This window comes from Sinocyclocheilus anshuiensis, unplaced genomic scaffold, assembly GCF_001515605.1.
Source record: "Sinocyclocheilus anshuiensis isolate Anshui unplaced genomic scaffold, SAMN03320099.WGS_v1.1 scaffold164, whole genome shotgun sequence".
NCBI lineage: Eukaryota > Metazoa > Chordata > Actinopteri > Cypriniformes > Cyprinidae > Sinocyclocheilus > Sinocyclocheilus anshuiensis.
The window spans coordinates 1481121-1488840 of record NW_015557128.1 but is presented as its reverse complement, the minus strand read 5'-3'; the positions used below and the strand labels follow the sequence as shown (position 1 = coordinate 1488840).

Sequence of the window (7720 nt, the reverse complement as noted above, 5' to 3'; positions counted from 1 at the left end):
GTGTGTGTGTGTGTGTGTGTGCGTGTGTTTTTCTTTGAAAAAGTTTCCCCAGAAATACTAAGCTATTTAATGCATTTTTCCTTACAAATTGTATTATCAGCATAACAATTTGAGTAAATGTGTAAAAAGGTATGGCATGAATTTGCCATCCTTAGAACAATGTGCATTTATGTTAAAATTGTAACATACATTATCAAGTTTAGTTATTTTTATTTCTTTATTGCAAAACGCTAAAACTGGCACCATTTTGGAGAGAAATGGGCTCTCATTTGAACCCATATCATGGTGTGTGATGCTGAACTATGAGTTTCTAATGGTGTTTGTATTTGCACTGTTCTAAACATTAATATTTTATGTGCAACAACAGCATGCTGTCTCAGTGGCCTTACACATGATTTTAAATCAATTTTTTCAAACTTTATGATTTAAATGGGGATGATTGTACTGAGAATAACTTTCATCTTTTCTTCAACTGAATACTGTTTCCGTGCTGTTTTGATGTATTTTAAAGAGTTGGCAGTCAAAATTAAAACTGCTGGACGATAGATACTCTTCATTCTTTATGACAAATAAGATAATGTGAATTACAGAATGTACAAGTTTTTCAAATGTATAAATTGCGGTGTACAGCGTTTATTATGAGGGGGTAGAATCCACAGCTCAGTACTCACTACTCAATACTCATGAGTACTTTTAAATAGGCTACTCTTTTACTCTTACTCAAGTAGTTTTTTGGACAAGTACTTTTACTCTACTCTACTCTACTCACACTACATTTTTTGGAAGGTAATGGTACTTTTTCTTGAGTATATTTTTTCAGTACTCTTTCCACCACTGGTTAAATCAGACGCAAGCTCTTTTTAATAAAAGAGATCGAAAAAGGTCATCATTCACAAAGGAATGCATTAAATTGTGGATCATATTGAATTCATCAGTCAATATTAAGTCAAGCTCGCAGGCAGCGCCGACCCTTTCCAACTTGACTGACTGATCTACGAAAAGGCCTTTAGTTTAAGGAATTACACAAGAAGGAAACAAGGAAGCAACAAATCAGGTTCCCCAGAGCAAAATTTCATTGCTCAAAGTTTTTTTTTTTTTTTAAACTCGAGACACTTAATGGATTTCTCAGTTATGTTATGCAAGTATTTATTTATCAACTTCTGTCTCTGATGTTTCTCCTAAAATTCCTGAGGAGAAATAAAAACAGGCACAAATGAGACAGTTGTTGACATATAGTGAGTGTTTAGAGCTATAAAATAAATGTGGATAGCAGCTTGGAAGAATTTGAACATGTTTGTTCATATTAAAGGAATAGTTCAGCCCAAAATGGAAATTTATTGAAAATGTACTCACCCTCAGGCTATATCCAAGATATAGATGTGTTTGTTTCTTAATGGGATCAAATTTGTAGAAATGAGGCATTGCATCACTTGCTCACCAATGGATCCTCTGCAGTGAATGGGTGCTGTCAGAATGAGAGTCCAAACAGCTGATAAAAACATCACAATAATCCACAAGTAATCCACACCACTCCAGCCCATCAATTAACATCTGGTGAAGCCAAAAGCTGCATATTTGTAAGAAACAAATCCATCAAGACATTTTTAACTTCAAACCGTTGATTGAAGGTCATCTATCCAAAATATTGTCTGAATCAGGAGAGAAATATGCACAAATAAAGCCCCATTTATAATCAAAAACACTTCAAAACAAATATGTGTGTGGATTTTGATGTGAGAGACAACAGGGAAAGGAATTTTTCACTGGAGGAAGCATTATTATGGATTATGGACTCGTATGTTGGCCAGAAGCAATGATTTAGAGTTAAAACCCATTAATAATGGATTCATACAAACATGCAGCTTTTGGCTTCTCAAGACATTAACTGATAGACTGGAGTGGTGTGGATTATTTGTTGATTATTGTGATGTTTTTATCAGTTGTTTGGACTCTCATTCTGACGGCACCCATTCACTGCAGAGGATCCATTGCTGAGCATTTCTCCAAATCGGTTCCCATGAAGAAACAAACTCATTTTGGATGACCTGAGGGTGAGAACATCTTCAGCAAATTTTCATTTTTGGGTGAACTATTCCTTTAAGATTTTTATTGAAAACTTTTAGACTCTTCTTTTTACTCTGTCTAGTAGATAATTTATGTGCTAGGAGAAAATCTGAATGAAATCTCCATTGTGATTTTTCTTTCCTATGGGTCCTGTCCTCCCTGATCGTGTCTTCATGAAGTAACGCAGTGGACTGGTCCACCCTCTTCAGTTGTGAGCATATGGAACATGTTCTCAAAACTAATGTGCCTGAGGGTCATTGAGGAGATTCATGGCTCTCTCGTCCATTTGCAATCTAATGCACTAAACAACTTGGTTTTTAATGAAATGCATGTGAATTTTACTGGTCTTGTAAATCTGCCACAGTGGTTTTGTGAATGGATGTTAGTTGGTGCGACTCATTTTTACGTGCTAACAGGAAACTCGAGTGTTTATAATTCTCTGACAATATGACATTCCTAGAGAAGTCATCAATCTGGACTAGCTGTTTATGAGCATGTGCAATCGCTGATGGTTGTTAACAGCACTTTTGGCAGTAGGATAGAATGCACTAAACAAATAATTTAAATGTGGTCGACAGCACGTGCATCCGGGAATTCCTCAGCTGAGGATGTCCTGGAAGAAACACCTGAAGTGGTTAGCGAGTGATTGAATCCGTGCACGAGTTTTGAGTTTGGTCCTTAAAACATAATTTAACTGCTTTATTTTAATTAATTCTAATTTAATTTAATTTGAAATATGTAATAATTAGTGACTAATGAATCTGTGCATCAGTTTTTGCATGCTGCATATGCATCACACTTGACATTTGTCTTTGCAGTGTATTTTTGAAGCAATACTAGGGATCAGTGATGTATTGAATGTTTATAATATATTTGCATTGATTATGCTGGCAATATGATGATTTTAATGCATGCTTTATTTTAGTTTATATTTATTTTTTATTTTAATTTATTTCGAAATGGATTCATTTACTAATTTCATTTCATTTGAAATGTATAGTATCCTAATTAGTAAGAAATGAATCCATGCATTAGATGCTGCATTTGCATTTTGCTTGCTATTTGTCTTTGCAATATATATTTGAGGCAATATTAAGGCTCAGTGATATTGAATAATTATTATTTTTTTGCAGTGATTATGCTAGCAGTATCATGATGATTTTTAATGCATGTTTTATTTTATTTTGATTTTAGTTTCAAATGGACAGTAATTTAATTTGAAATGTATAGTAGTTAGTGAGTAATTAATCTGTGCAACCTTTTTTTAACATTTGTCTCTGCAATGTATATCTGAGGCAATACTAAGGCTCAGTGATATACTGTACATTTGTAATATATTTGCACTGATTATGCTAGCAATGCCATGATTTTAATGCATATTTTATTTTATCTTATTTTTAAATGGAAAGTAATTTAATTTGAAATGTATAGTAGTGAGTGAGTACGGAGTGAATGCATGCTGCAATTGCATTGCATTGCTTGCTATTTGTCTTTGCAATATATTTGAGGCAATACTATAGCTCATTTATATATTGAATATTTATAATGTATTTGCAGTTAATATGCTAGCAATGCCATGATTTAAATGCATATTTTATTTACCATTACATTAACTAAAAACTGCCTTTTTAACTCTCTTTTATTCACTTCTCATGTCTCTAGAGAGCATTATGCATTATGTGAACAATTTTTGTGTTTTACAGAAATTCACAAATGCATCTTTCCTCATGAAAGTCGTGAACTTTGTGCAGTCGAGGGCAGCGTCTCACATGGAGCTCTAACAGAACCACTGAGAATCCAACCACTGAACACAACTAAGCCATTCTTTTCCATATGTTACATAATAAGAAGAAAATAATTTCCTGATGGTTAATTGCAAAGGCTGGATTATGGGTCATTAGATGTATTGCACAAAAGAGTGAACAGTGAAGCTGAAATGTCAAAGGGTTAAGAGATTTAGTGTCTCATTTCCTTTCATACAATGAACTGGACAATAAGTCTTTGAATGTACAATTAAAGGACTTGGCCACTATTAAAGCAGAGTTAATTTTCATAACACTGTTAAATAGGGTTATATGGCCCTTAATTCAGCTACAAATTGGTTCATTTTTTGACCAATGGATTTCCATGACTTTTCCAGATGTATGTCATTATTGGATAACGGTATTGGGCAAAATTCATAATTTAGAGATTGGTTTACTATATCTCGAAAGCCTGCTTCATGTTGGTCTAATTATATATTTATTGATTGATTTGATTTGACTGATTGATTGATTCATTTTACTTTTATTTATTTATTTTACTTTTATCATGTATTTATTTGACTTTTTCTTGTATTTATTTTACTTTAATTTATTCTTAATTTAATTTGAAATGTATAGTAATTACAGTAATTGCAAGTTTCTATAACAGGCATTTTGTTTATTTATACTCAGAAATCGAGTTGCAATTTAAAAGGCAATTCTTAATTCAAATCTCAGTGAATGGCACACAACCCTCCCGGATAACAATTTAAAAATATATATTTTTTAGAGATTGAATAAAGTAGTTCAGAGTTGGGCATAAATAGAAACTGTACTGCAATTTGTAATATGATTAATGCTTTTATGCATCTTTCACAGTACGCTAATTGCTGGAAATGGAGCAAACAACCAAGACCAGTGACTCCTGAATGTTTTGCAGATGGATGGAAGTCATGTGACTGTACCTGACGGATCATCATCCTCTGTGAGATCTTCTTCCTCTTCTTCCTCACCTTCTTTGTACATGTCGACCTCTGTAAGAGAATATATGTGCTGCTGTTAGTTTGGCTTGTGCCACAGAAGATTTAAAACACGGTATTTGGTCTCTCACATTTTGCATTGCATTGCATGTGTTCGTCCAGGCTTTGGTGTTTTTTTTCCCCAGATAGATCAATCAGTACAATAATGCTTCAGATATTCACCTTCATTGTCAGCAGACGTACACAGACTGCCGCTGTCCACACTGCTGTCCAGATCCTCTGACAGAAGCGAGCTGTTCACTGAGAGAACGGGAGGGAGAACCGGCATAGTCTCCGAACATGACTGTTCACCCTCCTCAACAGTCTCGACTGACATGGCCTCTGAAACACACACAGGTAATCAATACAGTTAAATTCACAGGAACTCTCCTTATGCATAATAATGCACAGAATATCTGTCACTGAATTATGGTCAAAACCAAACCGTATAACAGCATGTTTCTAAACGCTTCTGTCAATGTTTTTATTGTTCATCAGATGGAAAAAAAATAATTGTGTAAATGATTCCAATGATATTCTCTCTGTTGTTATCGTTATAGTTGTGGTGTGGATTCTCCTATTTTACATTTATTTACATTTAGAATGATAAAAAAATTATATCAATATTGTTATAGTTATCATTGGTGTTAATGGGCCTTTACTAAATTGCAAAATTTACTTTTTTTATTGTGTACTTTATATTATATGAGAACGTTAACAACATACAGTACTGTTCAAAAGTTTGGGGTCGGTAAGATATATAATGTTTTTGATAGAAGTCTTGTATGCTCAACAAGGCTTTATTTATTAGATTAAAATTATGATAAAAACTGTAATATTGTGAAATATTATTAGAGTTTAAAATAACTGGTTTCTATTTTAATATATTGTAAAATGTAATTTATTTCTGTGATCAAAGCTGAATTTTCAGCATAATTTTCAGTCTTCAGTGTCACATGATCCTTCAGAAATCATTCTAATATGCTGATTTCTGATTATTATCAATGTTGAAATGTTGCTTAATATTTTTGTGACAACCATGGTAATTTTTTTTTCCAGGGTTCTTTAATGAATCCTTGCTGAAACAAAGTGCTGAAATAAAGTAGTTTCTTACTGACCCCCAACTTTTAAACAGTATTTTTGTATTATTAATATTATTATTTGTAAATGATACAGGATTTACAAAGAACACATAAGAATTTTACGGTAGGTCCAATTACTGTTCCTCAAAAGTACCAAAAAGTATTAAGGAAATACAGAGTTCTGGCATGAAACTCTAGATGGCGCAGTCCGATAGGTCTAACTCAGTCTGACCTAATGAGTTTTTTTTTTTTAGATAATGTAATCTTGTTAAAATTGATTTCATAAAATTGGTATCGGAAAAAGTATCGTTCAGGAACCGGTATCGAAGTCAAGGTATCGGTATCGATATCGAACATTTTTGAACGATACCCAGCCCTACCTGTATAGATCTATGCTATATGGGGGTTATTTCATGTATGTTATATTTGCAGCAGCAATATTTCTTACATGCTCACAGCAGCATGTTGTGGATGTAGTAGCAAGTCTCGGTACTTGCTCTGCCGCAGCAGCAGCTGTGTAGCAGATCTATTCCGCCAAGACCAAGTACATTAACATTGTCATGTACATTACCACTCCGAGAGTTGTCATGACAGAACTGAAATTAAGTGGATTTCACATTCTTAGTTCCCCAGTAGATAGACGTAATGTTTCTTAAGAACATTTGAAGCATATTCTGTTGAATCAATCTCAAGATGATCATCTTTTTTAAGAGCTGGTTTGTTCTCAGGTTTATACAGAAACTAACAGTGGGGTATCCAGTCTAAACAACGGAGTGATGTTTGACCTCTGCTGGAGTCCTATTTCCAACTCCTGTTTTTCTAAGAGAGCCTGTGGCAGCTCAATAGACTTATTTATCAGTCGCTGGAGATGATTTGTGCAGGAAGCTTTAGTCCTGCGTACGAGCCTCACCGTCCTCGTTGCACGGCTCTCCCCGCAGCTCTCGCACCAGGTCATGGTGCTCCGTGTCTTCCAGAGCCTGAAGGAATTTGGAAAACCAGCCAGCTTCGTTTTTCACCAGCCTTTTGAGAAGCAGCCGAGCGCCACCTATGTTCCCTTGATTCTCAGTGAGTTTCATAATCTGCCAGAGTAATAATGAACAAAGAGTTTGTGCATTTAATATGACAGACACATCGCAAGAACCGACAGAAAGACACTGACAGACACTAGAGAGACAGACTGACAGAGGCACACAGGCAGGTCAGTTAAACTCAATATGGGTCATTCGTGATATGCAGAATATTTGGAACTCTTAACTTTTATTAAATTATGTCTTTGTTATAATAAAAAAAAAGTATTTCCATAAAAGGCTATTTTCAGAAATATTCTTTATTCAAGCTCAGACACTTCACCGTATATATATATATAAGTATATGATAATAATATTATTTATAATAATAAAAATAATAAGAATAATCGATTATAAAATAAACAATTATTATTGTATTGCATTTAATATAATATCACTACTAATAACATTTTCTTAAACTGTGAGTTTAATATTTTGTATGTCAGAGCCAGAGATCAGTAACTCAAATACACAAACTATACATCTGTAATAGTATCTGTTTGGTTTATAGCGCCCTCTACTGATGATAATGATTTTTACATGCACTTCACCGTAATTAATTATAAATAATTTATGAATATTAAATAAATATAAATAAATTATTCTATATAAATATTATAAATATAAATACAGTATATAATAAGTATCATTATTAGTAGTAGTTGTATATTGTAATGTATAACAATATAATAATTATTACTAGTATTAGTAGTATATTAAATGAAATATGCAGTTATTAATCATTA

The 7720-nt window shown here is 33.4% G+C and overlaps 1 pseudogene; it reads right to left on the bottom strand.

The window, feature by feature from the left end:
* The window catches only part of LOC107677903 (interferon-induced helicase C domain-containing protein 1-like), a 43456-nt pseudogene that overhangs the window by 34645 nt on the left and 1091 nt on the right, over window positions 1-7720 (bottom strand).